Genomic DNA, 23139 nt, shown 5'->3' on the forward strand with positions numbered 1-23139 from the left:
GCATATTTCAAAAAGCAAGAGTTGCCTTCTTGAACATCTCTAAATTGCTAGCTTGCAAGTTCTAAAATGTTGTAACATTGCTAGCTTGCATGTTCTAAAAGTGCTATCTTGTATGTTGTAAAACTTGCATATCTAAAACTTGATAGCTTGAATATTCTAAGCATGATGTTGTTGAATCTCGTATTTTGATGATGAAACTACTTGATATATGTTTATGATTTAATCTGCGTTTTGAGTGACGCAGGATGCTTCGATCAGGATGAGACAATTAAAGCAGGAAAATCATATTGTGCCGAAGGAACATGTCAGAAGATTGGACGTCGGGCCAGTGGATCGGTCGACGTATCGACAGAAGGCTTCGGGCCGTGGACTCGGGCATCGGGCCAAGAAGAGCGGGTATTGTGCCAAGGATATCGGAGTTGCGGAGTCAACTGGCCGATTGGGCAATAGGCTGCACGAGAGGACGATGCGCCGAAGAATCGGACGAAGCGTCGAGGGACCAATGACATGTCGGACAACTTGGTTAATTGCTTAGGATTAATTGTCTCGATTGAAGTTTTGTTTTAATTGTGCAGGATTAACTATGATAACGATGAAGACATAAAGCGAAACAAAGTGTCGGAGTCAAGCGCGAAGGATTTGTTGCGAGTTCGAGAGTTCGACGGAAGTTCGAAGATTCGTTGGGAGTTCGCGGAGCTCGCCGAGAAAGATCGGAGCTTGCCGAAGAAGCTCGTTGGAACTCGCTAAGAACAAATCGTGAAGTCTAGGAGCTTGCCGGGAGTCCGCAGAATGGTTTCCGAGAGTTCATCGGAAGACCGCCGGAAGTTTGCCGGAAGCTCGCTAGAAGAAGTCTTGACTTGCGGACTTTGTAATAGCTTAGAAAATGTCTTTAAATTCATAGTTAGTACGTTAATTAGGGTTAGGATTAGGTGTTAATCCTATAACCCAAGTAGGGGCCAATTAGGCCCAAGTTCGGACTGGTTTGGACCAAGTTTGGAGCCAAACCAAGTGAGCTGGAATAGTGAAGAGGTGCCACCGCCAGGGTTGGAGGTAGCACCGCCCAGGCTATGTCTTCCTGCGAGGTTGGGAGGTGCAACCGCCCCAGCCAGGAGGTGCAACCGCCAGGGCTGTGAGGTTGGGCGGTGCAACCGCCCCAGCCAGGAGGTGCAACCGCCAGGGCTGCGAGGCTGGGAGGTGCAACCGCCCCAGCCAAGAGGTGCTACCGCCCAGAGCTCAGTCTTCGAGCTAGACTGGGCGGTGCAACCTCCTCTGCCAAGAGGTAGCACCGCCAGAGCTCAAGTTTCGAGCTCTGCCAGGCGATGCAACCACCGAGCTCAGTCTTCGAGCTCTGGCAGAGAGGTGCATCAGCCTGAGCTCAGTCTCGAGCTCTGCCAGGTGATGCAATCACCGAGCTCAGTCTTCGAGCTCTGGCAGAGAGGTGCATCAGCCTGAGCTCAGTTTCGAGCTCTGCCAGGTGATGCAACCACCGAGCTCAGTTTCGAGCTCTGCCAGGTGATACAACCACCAAGCTCAGTCTTCGAGCTCTGCCAGGTGATGCAACCATCGAGCTCAGTCTTCGAGCTCTGGCAGAGAGAAGCAATCGCCTGAGCTCAGTCTTCGAGCTCTGCCAGGCGGTGCCACCTCTCCAGTCAAGAGGTGCAACCGCCTGATCCCAGAATTCTGGGATTTGATCGATTTGATCGTTTTGAGCTCGAATTTTGAATTGGGTTGGGGCCTATAAATACCCCACCCATTCAGCACTGAAAAGATACAGACCTACACCGAAATCTTGATCTTTTCTGTGATTCTAAGAGCTCAAAAGTGTTGTAAAGCCTTTAAGTCTCCTCCTTCTGTTCTTCAAGTTTTCAGTTGTAAAGTGAGGAGAGAAAGGTCTGTAAAGGTTGTCTCCTGAGCCTGTCAAAAGGAGAGAAATTGTAAAAGGGCAGTTTGGCCTTCGCCCATTGAAGGAAGGCAACTAGTTGACGTCGGCAACCTCATCGGTGGAGGAAGCCAAAAGTGGAGTAGGTCAAGGCTGACCGAACCACTCTAAATCTCTGGTTTGCGTTTATTTTCGAGCACTTTATCATTACTGCAAACCTCCCTCATTACTACTGCTCTCTGCGCTTTCACGAACAAGTTCTAAGTGCAGTTCTTCCGAATCTGCATTCAGACGTAAATTCGTATTTTCATACATTACTGTTTACGTTTACGTTTGATTCTGCAGAACTATCTTCCGTGCTTTTACGAACGAGCTTCTTTGCAGTTTACACTTACATTTTGATCCTATTGATAACTGCAAACTTTCCTCTACGATTTTACGAACGAGTTTCAGCATTTAGACGTAAAACTGCATTCAGACGTAAATCGGGTTTCCTCGCTCAATCATCAGATCTCAGTTCACGTTTACGTCTTGATTTCAACTGCATACTGCCTTCTGCGAGTATACAAACAAGTTTCAAAGTTTAGACGTAAATCTGCGTCTAGACGTAAAACTGCGTTTAGACGTAAATCTGCGTTTAGACGTAAATCTAAGTTTAAGACGTAAATCTGAGTTTAGACGTAAATCTGCGTTTAGACGCAAAACTGCGCTTAGACGCAATCTGCGCTTAGATGCAAACTGCACTTAGATACAAACTGAGAATTAGCTTTTGCATCATAATAGTTTTTGAACGAACGCAGCTTTTGGTTTTTAATCGCTGTAAGATTTCCGCTGCACTAATTCACCCCCCCCCTCTTAGTGCTCTCGATCCTAACAATTGGTATCAGAGCGGGGTTTTTCTCATTTCGGATTTACACCCGAGAGAAATGACTTTTCAAGAGGGCTGTTCGGTCTTTCGTCCACCGTTCTTTAACGGATTGGACTACACTTATTGGAAAACTCGAATGAGAGTTTTCTTAATTTCTCTGAATCTGGATTTATGGAATATCATTGAAAACGGTTTTCAACTTCCCTCCAAACCGATGAACGAATGGTCGGTTTTGGAGAAGAAGAATTTTTCTTTAAACGCAAAGGCTATGAATGCCTTATTTTGCGCATTGGACAAAAATGAGTTCAATCGGATTTCTACGTGTGAAACGGCTTTCGATATTTGGCGCACTCTTAAAATCACGCACGAGGGAACTAGTAGAGTCAAAGACTCGAAAGTTAATATTCTACTGCTTGATTTCGAGCTTTTTCATATGAAACCAAGTGAAACCGTTGTTGACATGTACACCCGTTTTACGGATGTCGTCAATGGTTTAAAATCACTTGGTAAAAGCTTTTCGGATTTTGAACTCATTAACAAAGTTTTGCGCTCACTTTCTAAAACTTGGGATTCAAAAGTAACTGCTATTCAAGAATCGAAAAACTTGAACCATTTTCCACTTGAAGAACTAATTGGTTCATTGATCACATATGAAATGACGTGCAATGCACGTGAAGAACTTGAGAACCACCTTCCAAAGAACAGGAAGGATTTGGAACTCTGGACAAATGAATGCCACTTGAGCGATGACTCAAGTGATGAGGACAATGATGAACAAACCAACCTTCCAAAGAACAGGAAGGATTTGGGACATAGAACATTTGAAGATCACTCGAGCATAAGCTCAAGTGATGGTGAACTTAAAATGAAACGAAAATTAAAAAGCAAAAAGAATGGAACTACTTGCTTTAAACGCAAGAAGAAGAACAAAAATTGGGATGAATCGAGCTCCTCCGAAGAAGAGAAAGTCAACAAAAGCAAGGCGGCAAACTACGCCTTAACAGCCTACAATGATGAGGTAATCGAAATCCCCCTAATTTACTTCGAAATTACATGATGCTTTTCATGATGCACTTTTCTTTTTCTTTAAATTTTCTTGAAAATTATATTTTTAATAATTTAACAATGAAAATGCAAAAATATGATCATGCTTGTAATCTTGAAAATGATAATGAAAATTGCATGTCTTATGTTAATGCAAGATAGAAATCTAATGATTTTACACCTAGTGAGATTAATCTTATGTGCTTGAGAAGCAAGAATGTATATTTTGATGATTTTCATATTGCTTTTCAATGACGATACATGGCTTTTGTCTGGAAGGCTTGATATTTTTCATTGTCTTTGTTTATTAAATATAATGTATGGTTTTGACATAAAAATAAAGATTTGAGCATGCTATTATAAAGTCAATCATAAATTAAAACTAAAGAAGTTTTAGGCATTTATAAGAATCATTCAAAATTATGTTCAATGAAACCTTGCTTAATGTTGCAATGAAAATATTAAAGTTATACTTGATGATTTCAGATCTGACAAATGCTACACTTTAAATATGAATCATTCTTCAATCAGATTAAATGCTTCAATCATTTTCTATCTCTAAGAGTTTTCGATTTTGGTGAAATACAAGTGATAAATTCATTTATGATATCTTGTAAATCACTTGAATTATGAATGAGTTTTTCTTTTTTATGATGTGTTAAAAGAATCACTTAAAAAGAAAATGTTTTTCCCATTTTATCGAGATTAATGATTTCATGATATTATGTGAATCTCGAAACTGATTTTGATGAAATAGTAATAACGTTATTCATGTTATGAATCTTAAAAATGATAATATGCTTCATGTGATAATATGGATACATGAAACACTTATGATTTTCTGTGTATTCATAAAATATTTATCTCATCATCCAATAACTCTTCTTGATATTCCTTATGAGATGAAATGAAATAATGCATGAAATACAAATGAGGAGTTAATAATCATGCATAATAGGATGTAATGAATTCTAGATACCATCGTTTGAATATCTATGATCATGCTGCCAAAATGATATATCACGAATGCTTGAATATCATGTTTGATATGCTCATGATGATGATTGATTTTTCGGTATCATGCATAAATTTTTTGAAATGTAATGTTAATGAATCTGTGCATTGAAACTATAATGATGCACAAATAAAAATGATTACTTACCTTTGTCATGATTTAGAAATTGATGTAAAGGGTTTTTCCCTTGTTGACAATGACAAAGGGGGAGATAGCTAGCTTGTACAAGTCAAGAAGATGAAAAAACTTGATTGCTAGCTTACCTATCTCAAGAGGCAAAAATGCTAACTTGCACATCTAGCAAAACTTGACAAATTTGCATATATCAAGAAGCAAGAGTTGCTTTCTTGAACATCTCAAATTTGCTAGCTTGCATGATATAGAACTTGCTATCTTGAACATTACCAAAAGTGCTATCTTATATGTTATAAAACTTGAATATCTAAAACTTGATAGCATGAATGTTCTAAGCATTATATAACACTTGCTAAATCTTCTAGCTCCAAGATTGCATGATGATAAAACTTGATATTATGATTTTCATGCAATGAGTTGAACCAATATCACACACACTTGATTGTAGTACTTCTCCTTTTTGTTGATGACAAAGGGGGAGAAGTATGTTGATGACATGACATGTGATGCATAAGTTTATGCATAAGTTCATGTTGACGTATTGCAAGTATTCATGATGAATATTGCAATGACTTGAATTCAGTTTGAATTCAAGGTTCTATCAATATGGCATATTGATAGGGGGAGTTTGTTTAAACTCCGGGAGTTAAGTTTAACTCCGTCATCAAGTGGTTGTCATCATCAAAAAGGGGGAGATTGTTGAATCTCGTATTTTGATGATGAAACTACTTGATATATGTTTATGATTTAATCTGCGTTTTGAGTGACGCAGGATGCTTCGATCAGGATGAGACAATTAAAGCAGGAAAATCATATTGTGCCGAAGGAACATGTCAGAAGATTGGACGTCGGGCCAGTGGATCGGTCGACGTATCGACAGAAGGCTTCGGGCCGTGGACTCGGGCATCGGGCCAAGAAGAGCGGGTATTGTGCCAAGGATATCGGAGTTGCGGAGTCAACTGGCCGATTGGGCAATAGGCTGCACGAGAGGACGATGCGCCGAAGAATCGGACGAAGCGTCGAGGGACCAATGACATGTCGGACAACTTGGTTAATTGCTTAGGATTAATTGTCTCGATTGAAGTTTTGTTTTAATTGTGCAGGATTAACTATGATAACGATGAAGACATAAAGCGAAACAAAGTGTCGGAGTCAAGCGCGAAGGATTTGTTGCGAGTTCGAGAGTTCGACGGAAGTCCGAAGATTCGTTGGGAGTTCGCGGAGCTCGCCGAGAAAGATCGGAGCTTGCCGAAGAAGCTCGTTGGAACTCGCTAAGAACAAATCATAAAGTCTAGGAGCTTGCCGGGAGTCCGCAGAATGGTTTCCGAGAGTTCATCGGAAGACCGCCGGAAGTTTGCCGGAAGCTCGCTAGAAGAAGTCTTGACTTGCGGACTTTGTAATAGCTTAGAAAATGTCTTTAAATTCATAGTTAGCACGTTAATTAGGGTTAGGATTAGGTGTTAATCCTATAACCCAAGTAGGGGCCAATTAGGCCCAAGTTCGGACTGGTTTGGACCAAGTTTGGAGCCAAACCAAGTGAGCTGGAATAGTGAAGAGGTGCCACCGCCAGGGTTGGAGGTAGCACCGCCCAGGCTATGTCTTCCTGCGAGGTTGGGAGGTGCAACCACCCCAGCCAGGAGGTGCAACCGCCAGGGCTGTGAGGTTGGGCGGTGCAACCGCCCCAGCCAGGAGGTGCAACCGCCAGGGCTGCGAGGCTGGGAGGTGCAACCGCCCCAGCCAAGAGGTGCTACCGCCCAGAGCTCAGTCTTCGAGCTAGACTGGGCGGTGCAACCTCCTCTGCCAAGAGGTAGCACCGCCAGAGCTCAAGTTTCGAGCTCTGCCAGGCGATGCAACCACCGAGCTCAGTCTTCGAGCTCTGGCAGAGAGGTGCATCAGCCTGAGCTCAGTCTCGAGCTCTGCCAGGTGATGCAATCACCGAGCTCAGTCTTCGAGCTCTGGCAGAGAGGTGCATCAGCCTGAGCTCAGTTTCGAGCTCTGCCAGGTGATGCAACCACCGAGCTCAGTTTCGAGCTCTGCCAGGTGATACAACCACCAAGCTCAGTCTTCGAGCTCTGCCAGGTGATGCAACCATCGAGCTCAATCTTTGAGCTCTGGCAGAGAGAAGCAATCGCCTGAGCTCAGTCTTCGAGCTCTGCCAGGCGGTGCCACCTCTCCAGTCAAGAGGTGCAACCGCCTGATCCCAGAATTCTGGGATTTGATCGATTTGATCGTTTTGAGCTCGAATTTTGAATTGGGTTGGGGCCTATAAATACCCCACCCATTCAGCACTGAAAAGATACAGACCTACACCGAAATCTTGATCTTTTCTGTGATTCTAAGAGCTCAAAAGTGTTGTAAAGCCTTTAAGTCTCCTCCTTCTGTTCTTCAAGTTTTCAGTTGTAAAGTGAGGAGAGAAAGGTCTGTAAAGGTTGTCTCCTGAGCCTGTCAAAAGGAGAGAAATTGTAAAAGGGCAGTTTGGCCTTCGCCCATTGAAGGAAGGCACCTAGTTGACGTCGGCAACCTCATCGGTGGAGGAAGCCAAAAGTGGAGTAGGTCAAGGCTGACCGAACCACTCTAAATCTCTGGTTTGCGTTTATTTTCGAGCACTTTATCATTACTGCAAACCTCCCTCATTACTACTGCTCTCTGCGCTTTCACGAACAAGTTCTAAGTGCTGTTCTTCCGAATCTGCATTCAGACGTAAATTCGTATTTTCATACATTACTGTTTACGTTTACGTTTGATTCTGCAGAACTGTCTTCCGTGCTTTTACGAACGAGCTTCTTTGCAGTTTACACTTACATTTTGATCCTATTGATAACTGCAAACTTTCCTCTACGATTTTACGAACGAGTTTCAGCATTTAGACGTAAAACTGCATTCAGACGTAAATCGGGTTTCCTCGCTCAATCATCAGATCTCAGTTCACGTTTACGTCTTGATTTCAACTGCATACTGCCTTCTGCGAGTATACAAACAAGTTTCAAAGTTTAGACGTAAATCTGCGTCTAGACGTAAAACTGCGTTTAGACGTAAATCTGCATTTAGACGTAAATCTAAGTTTAAGACGTAAATCTGAGTTTAGACGTAAATCTGCGTTTAGACGCAAAACTGCGCTTAGACGCAATCTGCGCTTAGACGCAAACTGCACTTAGATACAAACTGAGAATTAGCTTTTGCATCATAATAGTTTTTGAACGAACGCAGCTTTTGGTTTTTAATCGCTGTAAGATTTCCGCTGCACTAATTCACCCCCCCCCCTCTTAGTGCTCTCGATCCTAACAGATGTAACATTTGCTAAATTTTCTGGCTTCAAAACTACATGATGATAAAACTTGATATTATTTTTTTCATGCAATAAGTTAAACCAATATCACAAACACTTGATTGTGGTACTTCTCCTTTTTGTTGATGACAAAGGGGGAGAAGTATGTTGATGACATGACATGTTATGCATAAGTTTATGCATAAGTTCATGATGACGTGTTGTAACTATTCATGATGAATATTGCAATGACTTGAATTCAGTTTGAATTCAAGATTCTATCAATATGACATATTGATAGGGGGAGTTTGTTTAAACTCCGGGAGTTAAGTTTAACTCCATCATCAAGTGGTTGTCATCATCAAAAAGGGGGAGATTGTTGAATCTCGTATTTTGATGATGAAACTACTTGATATTTGTTTATGATTTAATCTGCGTTTTGAGTGACGCAGGATGCTTCGATCAGGATGAGAAAATTAAAGCAGGAAAATCATGTTGTGCCGGAGAAACATGTCAGAAGATTGGACGTCGGGCCGGTGGATCGGTCGACGTATCGACAGAAGGCTTCGGGCTGTGGACTCGGGCATCGGGCCAAGAAGAGCGGATATTGTGCCAAGGATATCGGAGTTGCGGAGTCAACTAGCCGATTGGGCAATAGGCTGCAGGAAAGGACGATGCGCCGAAGAATCGGACGAAGCGTCGAGGGACCAATGACATGCCGTACAACTTGATTAATTGCTTAGGATTAATTATCTCGATCGAAGTTTTGTTTTAAGTGTGTAGGATTAACTACGATGAAAGTTAGACATGCAGCAGGAGTTGCGCCGGAGTCAAGACAATGATCACGTTGGGAGTTCGAGAGTTCGACGGAAGTTCGGACAATCGTCGGAGGTTCTACGGGAACAAATCCGAGAAGTCCATAAGCTTGCCAAAAGAAGCTCGTCGAAACTCGCCAAGTGGATCGTCATAAGTCTAGGAGTTTGCCGGAAGTCCGCAAGAGCATCACCGAGGGTTCATCGGATGATCGACGGACGTTCGCCGGAAACTCGCCGGAAGAAGCGATTGACGCACTGGAGCAAGCTGCAGAAATTGTCTTAGGATTTATCGTAGTTAGCACAATGATTAAGTTGGAAATGGGAGGTGATCCCATTAGCTTAATCTTGAGGCAATTGGGCCCCTGAAAAACCCAAATTGGGCTGAATGGATCTACCCATTCGGACCCTGATTGCTGTGGGAGGTGCAACCGCCCAAGCCAGGAGGTAGCACCGCCTGGGCTAAGTCTCCCAGGGAGACTGGGTAGTGCAACTGCCCCAGCCAGGAGGTAGCACCGCTTGGGCTCAGTCTCCGAGCGAGACTGGGTGGTGCAACCTCCCCTGACAGGAGGTAGCACCGCTTGAGCTCGGTCTTCGAGCTCTGGCAAGCGGTACAACCGCCCCAGTCAGGAGGTGCAGCCGCCTGAGCTCGGTCTTCGAGCTCTGGTAGAGAGGTGCAACCGCCCCTGATAGAGGTGGCACCGCCTAGAGGCTCAGTCTTCGAGCTCTGCTAGGCGGTGCAACCGCCCTAGTCAGGAGGTGCAACCGCCTGATCCCGGAATTCCGGGAATTGACAGTTTTGAGCTCCAAATTTGAACTGGGTTGGGGCCTATAAATACCCCACCCATTCAGCACTGAAAGGTAGAACTTACACTCAAAATCTTGATCTCTTTCTGTAATTCTTAGAGCTCAAAATTGTTGTAAAGGCCAAAAGTTCTCCTCCCTCTGTTCTTCAAAGTTTTGAGTTGTAAAGAGAGGAGAGAAAATTTCTGTAAGGGTTGCCTCCTAAGCTCGTCAAAAGGAGTGAAACTGTAAAAGGGTGGTTGGCCTTCGCCTATTGAAGGAAGGCCTCTAGTTGACGTCGGTGACATCGTCGGTGGAGGAAGCCAAAAGTGGAGTAGGTCAAGATTGACCGAACCACTCTAAATCTCGGTTTGCATTTACTTTGAGCATTTTATCTTTACTGTAAACCTCCTAAATAGCTACTGCCTTCTACGCTTTTACGAACGAGTTTCTAAGTTCAGAGCTTTCCGAATCTGCGTTTAGACGTAAATCGGCTTTTTCGTACGATCATTACATTTCAGTTTATGTTTACATTTTGATTTCAATCATAACTGCAAACTGCCTTCTGCGCATTTATAAAACGTATCTCAAAGTTCAGTATCTTCAAAATCGGCATTTAGACGTAAACCAGTTTTATCGTACGAACGTCGCATTTCTGATTTTCATCATAAATTGCAAACTGCCTTCGTAGATTTACTTTAACGTCATCTCACTTAATCTTAAGTTAAAGTAATCTTAGAATCGGCTTTTACATCGAAATCGTTTTTATCAAACGAATGCAACTTTCGATTTTAATAGTAAAAGATTTCCGCTGCACTAATTCACCCCCCCCCTCTTAATGCTCTTGATCCTAACAATAACACCAAGAGTGGATAATCCTCTATCGATACTCAATAGCTCTCGTAAGGTTGGCTACCACTCCCGATGACCAACTGTGCTAGATTTGGAACCTCTAGACATATAAGTCCAATATTAAAGAGTAGAATACTCATACAAGATATCCTTGGTGTCTCAAGTCTAAGGACTAGATACAACACTCGGTTGACGGAATCAGTGTTTGATAATAATGCATCATCAACCATCCAGCATTTCGTGAGCCGATCAATCAGTGAACTCATTCTCCAATGAGTACCTGCATTGTATCCTTAGTGTCCCCACATGAGCAGCTATGAGACTAGTTGCATTCATCATATGTATGAGTATATGTTGAATCTCGTATTTTGATGATGAAACCAATTGATAATTGTGTTGATGTTTTAATCTATGTTTTGAGTGACGTAGGATGCTTCGATCAGGATGAGACAATTAAAGCAAGAAAAATTAAGTTGTGCCGGAGGAACATGTCAGAAGATTGGACGTCGGCCCGGTGGATCGTCGACGTAACGATAGAAGGCTTTGGGCCATGGATTCAGGCATCGAGCCAAGAAGAGTGAGTATTGCACCAAGGATATCGGAGTTGCGAAGTCAATTGGCCAATTAGGCAATAGGCCGCAGGAGAGGACGATGCACCGAAGAATCAGACGAAGCGTCGAGGGACCAATGACATGCCGGACAACTTGATTAATGCTTAGTATTAATTGTCTAGATCGAAGTTTGTTTTACATGTGTAGGATAAACTACGATGGCAGTAAGACATGCAGCAGGAGTTACGCCGGAGTCAAGTCCATGATCATGTTGGGGGTTCGAGAGTTCGACGAAAGTCCGGACGGTCATCGGAGGTTCTGCGGGAACAAATCCGAGAAGTCCAGGAGCTTGCAAAAGAAGCTCGTCGGAACTCGCCAAGTAGATCTTCGCAAGTCCAGGAGTTTGCTGGAAGTCCGCTGGAGCATCGCCGAGGATTCGTTGGATGTTCGCCGGAAGCTCACTGGAAGAAGCGATTGACGCACCAGAGCAAGTTATAGTATTAATGTCTTAAATATCGTAGTTAGCATATAGATTAATTTAGGAATGAGAGGTGATCCCATTAACTTAATCTAGAGGCAATTGGGACCTTGACAAACTCAAATTGGGCTGAATGAATCAGCCCATTCAGACCTAGAATTCCTGGTCGGCGGTGGCATCGCCTAGGAGCTTAGTCTCCCAAGAATGCCAGGCGGTGGTACCGCCCCTATCCGGCAGTGGTATCGCCTGAGCTCGATCTCCGAGCAAAGCTGAGCAGTGGTACTGCCCCTGTTAGGTGGTGGTACCTAAGCTTGGTCTCCGAGCAATGCCAGGCAGTAGTACTGCCCAGTTATGGCGGTAGTACCACTAGGACCTTGGAAATCCGAGAGATGACATTTTTGAGCTCCAAATTCAAACCAGTTGGGGCCTATATAAACCCCACCCTTTCCTGGATGAAAGGGCACTGAAATCTTGATCTTAGTCAGAGAATTTGAGAGCTCAAAAGTGTTGTAAAATGCCAAAAGTTCTTCTCCCTCTTTTCGTCTAAGTTTTGATCATTTAAGAGAGGAGTAAAAATCTGTAAGGGTTGTCTCCTAAGCTCGTCAAATGGAGTAAAGCTGTAAAAGGGTGGTTGGCCTTCACTTATCGAAGGAAGGCCTATAGTGGACATCGGTGACCTCATCGGAGGAGGAAGCCAAAAGTGGATGTAGGTAAAGATTGACCGAACCATTCTAAATCTCGGTTTGCATTTACATTCTACTGTCTATCTTAACTGCAAACTGCCTCCATTGCTTTTCTTCAACTGTACTTTGCTTATCTTAAGTTGAAGAACTTTTCGAAACAGTTTTTCATCGAAAGTGTTTTTATCATACGATTGTCATTTTAAATCGTCGAAAGTTATCTACTGCACTAATTCACCGCCCCCCCCCCACCCCCTCCTTAGTGCTCTTGATCCTAACAATTGGTATCAGAGCCTCGTTTTTCATATTTGGTTTAACACCCAAATTAAAATGACTCTTTTCGGTAACCAAGAGGGTCACTCTCTCATTCGTCCTCCCTTTTTCAATAGGATGAACTACACTTATTGGAAAACTCGAATGAGAGTTTTCTTGTTTTCGTTGGATTTGAATTTATGGCACATTGTCGAATCTGGTTTTAAAAGGTCTTCTCTTCCAATGAAAGATTGGAATGATTTGGAGAAGAAGACGTTTTCTCTAAATGCAAAGGCTATAAAAGGAAACGTAGGAGAAAAAGATTTCAATTCATGCATAAGAACTCTTATGATTCATATTGAAAAATTTCTCAAAATGCAAGAGAATAAAGAGTAAAAAATCTTAATTCATTAAAGATTTCAAGTTATAAATCTCGAGAAATCAAGATCGTGATTTCGATAAAACCCATTAAATTCAAACCATCAAAATCAATTTCATGGTTCACAAAATTCATAACATAACTAGATTCATGATTTTAAATTCATAAGCATGTTCTTTTCTTTCAAATCCATGCATCATTCATTAACACCAAATAAAAAGAACTTTCAAAGATTGTAAAAACTATTATGCATAAGTTCGAAATATAAACTCGTTAAGTATGCTTTCAAATCATCATTACGTTTTCATTAAGACATCAAGCTTAGTTTCGTTGAATATAATGTTGAATGATTCTTAATGATATCTAAACTTCTTTAGTTTCAATTTGTGTGATAGATTTTATATTAGCATGCTCAAATATTTGTTCTTATGTTAAAACCATGCATCAACGTTTAAAACGGAAAGATAAAAAATCATCAAGATAAAAAAGTGTAACACAATTCCAAGACATATGATTTCAAATTATTATTTCAAGTCCTCATACATAAAAATCATCAAGTATGATACAAACATTCATTATGATAAGGCATACAAGCCAAAGAAATAATTAAACATAAAACATATTCATTAACCATGGTTTCATAAGACATTTTCAACCAAAATCATTTTATTAAAAAACATGTAATTTTTATTATCATTTTTTAAATCACTAGCATGATCCTAATTTTTGCATTTTCATTTTTAAACATGTAATTTTCAAGAAAAAATAATTCTAAAAAAAATGCATCATGGAAAGCATCAAGTAATTTTAAAGTAAATTAAGGGGGTTTCGATTACCTTAGCGTCGAATGTCGTTAAGGTGTAGTTAGCCATCTCACCTTTATTGATTTTCTCCTCGTCTTCAGAGGAGCTCGATTCATCCCAATTTATGTTCTTCTTCTTGCGTTCAAAGTAAGTAGTTTCGTTCTTTTTATTCTTTAATTTTTGTTTCATTAATTTTTTAAATTTCTTATTGAGTTGTTCATGTTCACCATCACTTGAGCTTATGCTCGAGTGGTCTTCAAATGTTCTATGTCCCAAATCCTTCTTGTTCTTTGGAAGGTTATGTTGAATCTCGTATTTTGATGATGAAACCACTTGATATGTGCTTATGATTTAATCTGTGTTTTGAGTGACGCAAGATGCTTCGATCAGGATGAGATAATTAAAGCAGGAAAATCATGTTATGCCGGAGGAACATGTCAAAAGATTGGACGTTGGGCCAGTGGATCGGTCGACGTATCGATAGAAGGCTTCAGGCCATGGATTCGGGCATCGGGCTAAGAAGAGTGGTATTGTGCCAAGGATATCAGAGTTGCAGAGTCAACTGACCAATTGGGCAATAGGCCGTAAGAGATGACGATGTGCCAAAAAATCGGACGAAGCGTCGAGGGACCAATGACATGTTGGACAACTTGATTAATTACTTAGGAGTAATTGTCTAGATCAAACTTTTGCTTTACTTGTGCAGGATTAACTATGATAGCTTGAAGACATAAAAGCAAGTCTACCGGAGTCAAGTTCGATGGATGTTCGAGAGTCCGAAGATTCATCGGAGATGTTGTCAGAACCAACCGAGAGGAAATCGGGGACTTGCCAAAGTTTTTAGAAGTCCATTGGAGAGATCATCGGAGGTTCACGGAGATCATCGAGAAGGATCGGCTACTTGCCAAAGACTCGTTGAACTCGCCACAAGACCGGGAGCCTGCTGGGAGTCCGTCGAAAGAAATCCAAGGGTGTATCAAAAGTCCGCCGAAAGTTCGTCAAAAAGCTCGCTAGAAGGAAACTCAACGTTGTCGATTAAAAACTTGCTTAGGACTATGTCTTAATTTCATAGTTTATATGTAATTAGGGTTAGGATTAAGGATTAATCCTATAACCCGATTAGGGACCAATTGGGCCCAAGTTCGGACTGGTTTGGGCCAAGTTTGGAGCCCAACCAGTGAGCTGAAATAGACTGGGCGGTGGCACCATCCAGAACCCGAGGATCGGGCGGTGGTACCGCCGGACTAGGTGGTGGCAACGCCCAGCACCTGAGAGGTCCAACGGTGGCACCGCCAGTACACTGTTAGTGTCAGACACTGACAGGCGGTGGCACCGCCAGTACACTATCAGTGTCAGACACTGACAGGCGGTGGCACCACCAGGATCGAGAACCCAAGAGAATTCAAAATTTGGAGCCCAAATTTGAATCCTCTTGGGGCCTATAAATACCCCTCAATTCTTAGCAGAGAATACAACCTTTGAAAAGTTAGAGATTGAGATAAAGCCTTAGAAAAATCTTTAGCAAGTCTTATTTTCAATTGCTTAAGTGTTCACCTCCCTCTTTCTCTTTGAAAATCTATAAGAGTGTGAACTACTTATAAAAGGTTGTAAGAGGGGTATTTGTCCTTCCCCTTCAAAGTGATTTGCTTGTAGAAGTTGGGAGCCTCATCGAAGAAGGCTTCGTAAGTGGATGTAGGTCATTTGACTGAACCACTTTAAATTGGTGTGTTCCTTGAATTTGTGAGTATTTACCTTTCTGAAATTGTTATTTACACTGCAGCAAGCTTTCGTTTTCATCTTCTCACTTTATTCAAGTTATTGTCGAATGGAAATCTCCTTGCATTTACGAATTCGTTTTCAAACTTACAAGTTTTAATCTGCTACACTAATTCACCCCCCCGCCCCCCCCCCCCCTCTTAGTGCCGCTCTGATCCTAACAATTAGTATCAGAGCCAGGTTTTCTACTTTGGTTTAACACACAAATAGAAATGACTCTTTTCGGCCTTCAAGAGGGTTGCTCTCTCATTCATCCTTCCTTTTTCAATGGGACGGACTACACTTATTGGAAAACTCGAATGAGAATTTTCTTACTTTCTTTGGATTTGAATTTATGGCACATAGTTGAAAATAGATTTGATATGTCTTCTCTTCCAATGAACCATTAGAATGATTTGGAGAAGAAGATGTTTTCTGTAAATGCAAAGGCTATGAATGCCTTATATTGTGCACTTGACAAAAAATGAATTTAATTGTGTTTCTAATTGTGATTCGGCTTTTGATATTTGGAAAATCTTGAGGTCACTCATGAAGGCACTAGCCGAGTGAAAGAGTCCAAAATCAGCATTCTTGTGCATTCTTTGAACTTTTCCGGATGAAACCAAGTGAGTCCATCGGAGACATGTATACCTGTTTCACGGATGTCATCAATGGACTTAAAGCTCTTTGTAAAGATTTTTCTAACTTTGAACTAGTAACTAAAATTTTAAGATCCCTTTCAAAGAGTTGGGATCCAAAAGTTATGGCTATTCAAGAGGCCAAGGACCTTAAAACATTTCCTCTCGAAGAACATATTGGGTCTCTAATGACCTATGAAATAACGTGCAATGCACATGAAGAACTTGAGAACCACTTTCCAAAGGACAGGAAGGATTTGAGATATAGAACACATGAAGACCACTCGAGCATAAACTCAAGTGATAGTGAACTTAAACTACAAATGAAACAAAAATTAAAAAGCAAAAAGAATGGAACTACTTGCTTTGAATGCAAGAAGAACAAAAATTGGGATGAATTGAGCTCCTCCGAAGATGAAGAGAAAATCAAGAAAGGCAAGGTAGCAAACTACACTTTAACGGCTTTCAACAATGAGGTAATTGAAACCCCCTTATTTTATTTTGAAATTACTTGATGCTTTCCATGATGCATTTTTTTTTGAATAATTATTTTTGAAAATTACATGTTTAAAAATCTTAAAATATAAAAATTAGGAATCATGCTTATCATTCTAGTAATTTTGAAAATAATAACGAAATTTGCATGTTTTATGTTAATGGAATAAAATGGTAGATTTAAATCTAATGATCATATATATGTTGTTCTTAAAAAGAAAAAATGTGTATCTTGATGATTTCCGATTTTGATTGAAACCATGACTTAAAATATCTTTTTCAAAATTCATGACTTAAAATTTCATTTGAATATTTTTTATTTGATCTCCTAAGATCTCTCTTTGAATATTTAAAGAGGAGAATTTTCTAGATGAATCATGATTTTGATGATTGAAGATTTGATATGCATGAATTGAGATCTTGCTTTCCTACTATTCTTTTCGCTATTCACTAAAAAGAAGACTAATTCTAATAAACCATGATATGCTATTTGACATCTTTTAAGGTTTATGATTTGAATTTTATTATGTAAAATTCCTTATATTCATGAAGTAATATCTCATCACCAAGTTCTTCTTGATATTCTTCATGTGATGATATGAATGCATGCAATACTTATGCTTTTTATAATGATGTAAGTGATGTATTGCATATAATATATCATGAATGCTCTAAATGATAAATGTTTGGTATCATGATCAAAATGTTGATAAATAATTAAAAAATTTAATATTTTTAGTATCATGTATGATATGCTCATAACGATGAATGATTTATTTTTCAGTATCGTACATGAAAAATGAAATGTAAGGTTTTGAAATTGTGAATGTTCTAATTTAAAAATATAATGATGCACAAATAAGAACAATTACTTACCTTTTGTTAGGATCGGAGTGACACTAAGAGGGGGGGGGGTGAATTAGTGCAGCGGATTAAAACTTCGGTTTTAATAAATCTTTCATACGATGAAAAGCAATATCAATGGAAATCGATTTTAGAAGCTTGATAACTTAGAAACGTATGGAAATGTAGTAACTAAGTAGAGAAGTTTGCAGTATGTAAATGGCAAGAGTAGGATGCAAACCAGATAACGTAGCAGTTTTTAAAGTGGTTCGGTCAAAATGACCTACATCCACTTGCGAAGCCTTCTTCGAAGAGGCTTCCAACTTCCACTAGAAAATTTCTTGTAGGGGAAGGACTAATACCCCTCTTACAACCTTTACAAGTGGTTCATACTCTTACAATTCTTTTTAACAAGATGGGAGGAGGTGAACACTTAATCAATATGAAAAACAAGGCTTGCAAAGACTATTCTAAGGCTCTTAACTCAAACTATTGCTTTTCAAAAGGTTGTAATCTCCACTGAGATTTGAGGGGTATTTACAGGCCTCAAGAGGATTCAAATTTGGGCTCTAAAATTTGAATTCTCTTTGGTTTCCGAGGCCGGCGGTGCCACCGCCCAGGTCTTGGGTGCTGGGTGGTGCCACCGCCTAGGCCAATTCAGCTCACTGGTTGGGCTCCAAACTTGGCCCAAACCAGTCCGAACTCGGGCCCAATTAGCCCCTACTTGGGTTATAGGATTAACACCTAATCCTATTCCTAATTAACATACTAACTATGAATTTAAAGATATTTTATAAGCTATTACAAAGTCCGTAAGTCAAGACTTCTTCCGATGAGCTTTCGGCGAACTTCCGACGGTCTTCCGATAAACTCTCGGAAACCATTCTGCGGACTGCCGGCAAGCTCCTAGACTTCATGATTTGATCTTGGCGAGTTCCAACGAGCTTCTTCGGCCAGCTCCGATCTTTCTCGGTGAGCTCCACGAACTTCCAACGAACCTTCCAATGAGCTTCCGAAAAACCCTTCGGCAAGCTCCCTACTTATTCTTGGCTAGTTCCGGCAGCATTCCCGACGAACCTTTGGAATTCCGTCGAACTCTCGAACTCGCAACGAATCCTTCGTACTTGACTCCGACACTTTGTTTTGCTTTATGTTTTCATCATTATCATAGTTAATCCTGCACACACAAGCAAAAACTCTACTCCGATCTAGACAATTATTACAACGTAAATTGACTTTCTATTGCCCGGCATGTCATTGGTTGGCGCTTCGTCCGATTCTTCAGTGTATTGTCCTCTCTTGCGGCTTGTTGCCCAATTGGCGGTTGACCTCCGCAACCTCGATATCCTTGGCGCAATTCCGCTCTCCTTGGCCCGATGCCCAATGTCCGAAGCCTTCTACCATCCAATATCCTGACATGATCTCCTCCGGTGCAACGTCAGTTCCTCCTGCGTCAACTGTCTAATCCTGATCGAGTAGACCTGCATCACTCAAAATGCTTTTAAACATCTAAACATAATCAATTAGTTTCATCATCAAAATCCGAGATTCAACAATCTCCCCCTTTTTGATGATGACAACTAATTGATGACTAACAGAGTTAACCTTAACTCCCCGGAGTTTAACTAAACTCCCCCTATCAATATGCCATTGATAGAACACTTGGATTATCCCAAATCCAAGTAACATTCATCACATGTTATGAAAAATATTTAAACAATCATGCAAATATATATAAAATATTCAATTCATTGAAGTCATCAATATACTTCTCCCCCTATGTCATCAACAAAAAGGAGAAGTAGTTCTAGCTATTTAAAAGATATGTAAGTTTTTGCAACATAAAGCTAGATTTTCATCACAACATATAAGCACAAAAGTATAGCAAGATTCTTAAGTTCAATCATGGCAATTCAACACTTCTTGTGCAAGATTGCACTTTGCTTTTCTTTGCATGTTCTAACTAGCAAAAGCTTTCTCCCCTCTGTTTTTGTCGAAAAGAAGGGAAGAGTACAAGCTAGCCAACATTTGCCTTGAGCTAGCAGTCTTTCTCCCCCTATGTCATTGCCGAAAAGGAGAGGAACTAATGATTTAGACTTTTACATAAATTATGAATTTGCATCAATCACTATTTCAATCATCACATGATACATACAAGACAAAAATGCAAAGAAATCATGTCATGAAAGACATCAATTGTTAAATATGATATGATAATAGTCTAAAAAATTTCAATTTGCAATACATGTGATACATTGCAATACTAAAAAATTTAATGTAATGCTTTTAAGGATATCAACTTATTTTTGATACAAAGCATGGCAAGAGCAATTATATTGCAAGTTTTCTAAGTTTTGCCATTTTTACTTCTTTCGAGATAGCAATTCTTTGCTTCTCTATAAGCTAGCAACTTTTACGATATGCAAGTTTTACTACATACAAGCTAGCAAATTTAAAGATGTGCAAGTTGGCATATTTGCTTTTCTTTGCAATGTGCATGATAGTATTTCTTTGTAATGTTCAAGATAGCAAATTGTACATCATGCTAGCTAGCATATTAAAGATGTTCAAGAAAGTAAGCTCTTTCTTCTCTTTTGAGAAGTGTCATTTTTGCTTCCTTAGCAAAATACCAAACTAGCAAGGGACCATGTTTTACATGAGGCAAGCAAACAATTTGGCAAGTGTTACATTTGTATCTTTTCTTTAGATGTGCAAGAAGGTAAGCAATTTTTTGCATTTTCTTGACTTGTGCAAGGTAGCTAATTTATCTTTGAGATTACCCTTTACATCAATTCAAGATAGCACATTAGCAACTCTTTCTCTCTCTTTGTCATTGGCAAAAAAAAGGAAGATTCAAGTAATGAATATCAAAATAATAATTTTATCATGAATATTTCATCATTGTGTGCATCATTATTGCATGCATAATACCAAATCATCATATATATTTTCAAAACATATAAACTCATCATTATATACATGATTCCAAATCATCATTCATATCATTTCAATCATTGTTTCAATCATCACTATAACTCATCATGCACAAAATGTAAAATCATCTAACATGATACAAACATTTATTTTCAAAATGTTTATCACTATTTTCATGTATAATAATAAAGTATTCATGATGCATATATCATCACAATACAAAGCAATTGGCTGCATAATTTCAAATTATAAATGTTTCAAATCATAAAGATATTAACTTGTCAAATTTCATCCGACCATTCATGATTATAGCTTTTCATTTGTATACAACAAAATAATATCAAGAGTATTTCATGCATAATTTTATATCACCACATAAGGAATATCAAAAAGAAATTAATTGGGTGATGCGATAAACATTTCATGAATATAAGGAATTGTATAAAAATCATATCATGAAAGATTAGAACATATGAATACCAAAAGGCATGATTTCTTTTTGAAAAACTTACTCATAAATAATCAAAAGAAAATCATAGGAGATCGATTAATGAAAAACTCTTGATTCATAATAAATCTTAATTTGTAAATATCACGGAATCAAGATCATGATTTTGAATAAAACTCATTCAAATTCAAATCGTCCAAATCATCAAAATCTCAACATTTCTTTCAAGAGATTCAAAATGGCATAGATAATTTTATTGGTCTCTTAGGTAGAAATCAATAAGATAGAGAAAAAGAAAATTTTTAATAAAAAAATCTTTCCTCCTTTTGTTTCAACTTATTGATTGATTCCGTACATGCATGTCCCCTTTTTTTTTAAATCCTTGCATCATCGTTTAAAACGGAAAGATAGAAAATCATAAAAAAAAGTGCAACACATAATTCAAAAAAAAATTATTTCAACTCATTACTTCAAATCAAACATGATTTCATTTTATCAAAATTGAATAACTTCAAGACCAATAAATCATCATGTATAACAATCATCAAGTATGATACAAACTTTTCAAAACGTTTATCATGATAAGGCATATAAGCCAAAGAAACTATTAAATATAAAGCATATTCATCAATGATGGTTTCATTGGGCATAAGGCATTTTCAAACAAAATCCTTTTGTTATTTGTTATAGTCATACATTTTTCTTTTTAGGTGAATCTATCTTTTCATGCTTAAATTTTTTAATTTTTCGAAGATGCTAAAAAGAAAAACATGATATAATTTTTGAAAAACAATTTTTTTATTTCATATTCCTACTACCTAAATTAAGCACTCATGAAAAACTTCAAGTAATTTCAAAATAATTCAAGAGAGTTGAGTTACTTACCTTGTAGTCGAAGCCCGTCAAAGCCCAATTCGCCGTTTCACCTTTGGATGTTCTTGATTCATCCTTGGGTGCCTTCCTTTTCTTTGGTCTTTTCCTCCGTTCAAGTTCATTGTTTATTTTATATTTTTGTTTAATGAACTTATTAAGAGTTAGTGTTCGAAGTTCAAGTTCATCATTGTCCTCATCACTTGAGTCATCACTCAAGTGGTATTCATTTGTCCGGAGTTCCAAATCATTCCTATTCTTTGGAAGGTGGTTCAACTGTTCATTGTGTTCATCATGTGCATTTCGCACCATTTCATATGTTATCAATGAACCAACTAGTTCTTCAAGTGGAAAAATATTTAAATCTTTTGTTTCTTGTATTGCGGTTATTTTAGGATCCTACCTTTTTGGAAGGGATCTTAAGATCTTGCTTACGAGATCAAAATTCGAAAAAGATTTACCAAGAACTCTTAGATTATAGTCTTGCTTGGTTGTATTCGAAAAAGCTCAAAATCATGCAATAAAATGTTAACTTTCGAGTCTTTGACTCTACTAGTTCCCTCGTGCGTGATTTCAAGTGTTCGCCAAATATCAAAAGCCATTTCACACGTAGAAATCCGATTGAACTCATTTTTGTCTATAGCACAAAATAAGGCATTCATAGCCTTTGCGTTTAAAGAAAAATACTTCTTCTCCAAAGCCGACCATTCGTTCATCGGTTTAGAGGGAAGTTGAAAATCATTTTCAACGATATTCCATAAATCCAAATTCATAGAAATAAAGAAAACTCTCATTCGAGTTTTCCAATAAGTGTAGTCCAATCCGTTAAACAACGGTGGATGAAAAACCGATAAGCCCTATTGAAAGCCATGAAGAGCCATTTCTCTCGGATGTAAATCCGAAATGAGAAATACCGGGCTCTGATACCAATTGTTAGGATCGGAGCGACACTAAGGGGGGGGGGGGTGAATTAGTGCAGCGGATTAAAACTTCGGTTTTAATAAATCTTTCGTACGATGAAAAGCAATATCAATGGAAACCGATTTTAGAAGCTTGATAACTTAGAAATGTATGGAAACGTAGTAACTAAGTAGAGAAGTTTGCAGTATGTAAATGGCAAGAGTAGGATGCAAACCAAATAACGTAGCAGTTTTTAAAGTGGTTCGGTCAAAATGACCTACATCCACTTGCGAAGCCTTCTTCGAGGAGGCTTCCAACTTCCACTAGCAAATTTCTTGTAGGGGAAGGACTAATACCCCTCTTACAACCTTTACAAGTGGTTCACACTCTTACAATTCTTTTCAACAAGATGGGAGGAGGTGAACACTTAAGAAATATGAAAAACAAGGCTTGCAAAGAC

The sequence above is a fragment of the Musa acuminata genome, chromosome BXJ2-8 (genome assembly GCF_036884655.1).
Source record: "Musa acuminata AAA Group cultivar baxijiao chromosome BXJ2-8, Cavendish_Baxijiao_AAA, whole genome shotgun sequence".
Taxonomy (NCBI): domain Eukaryota; kingdom Viridiplantae; phylum Streptophyta; class Magnoliopsida; order Zingiberales; family Musaceae; genus Musa; species Musa acuminata.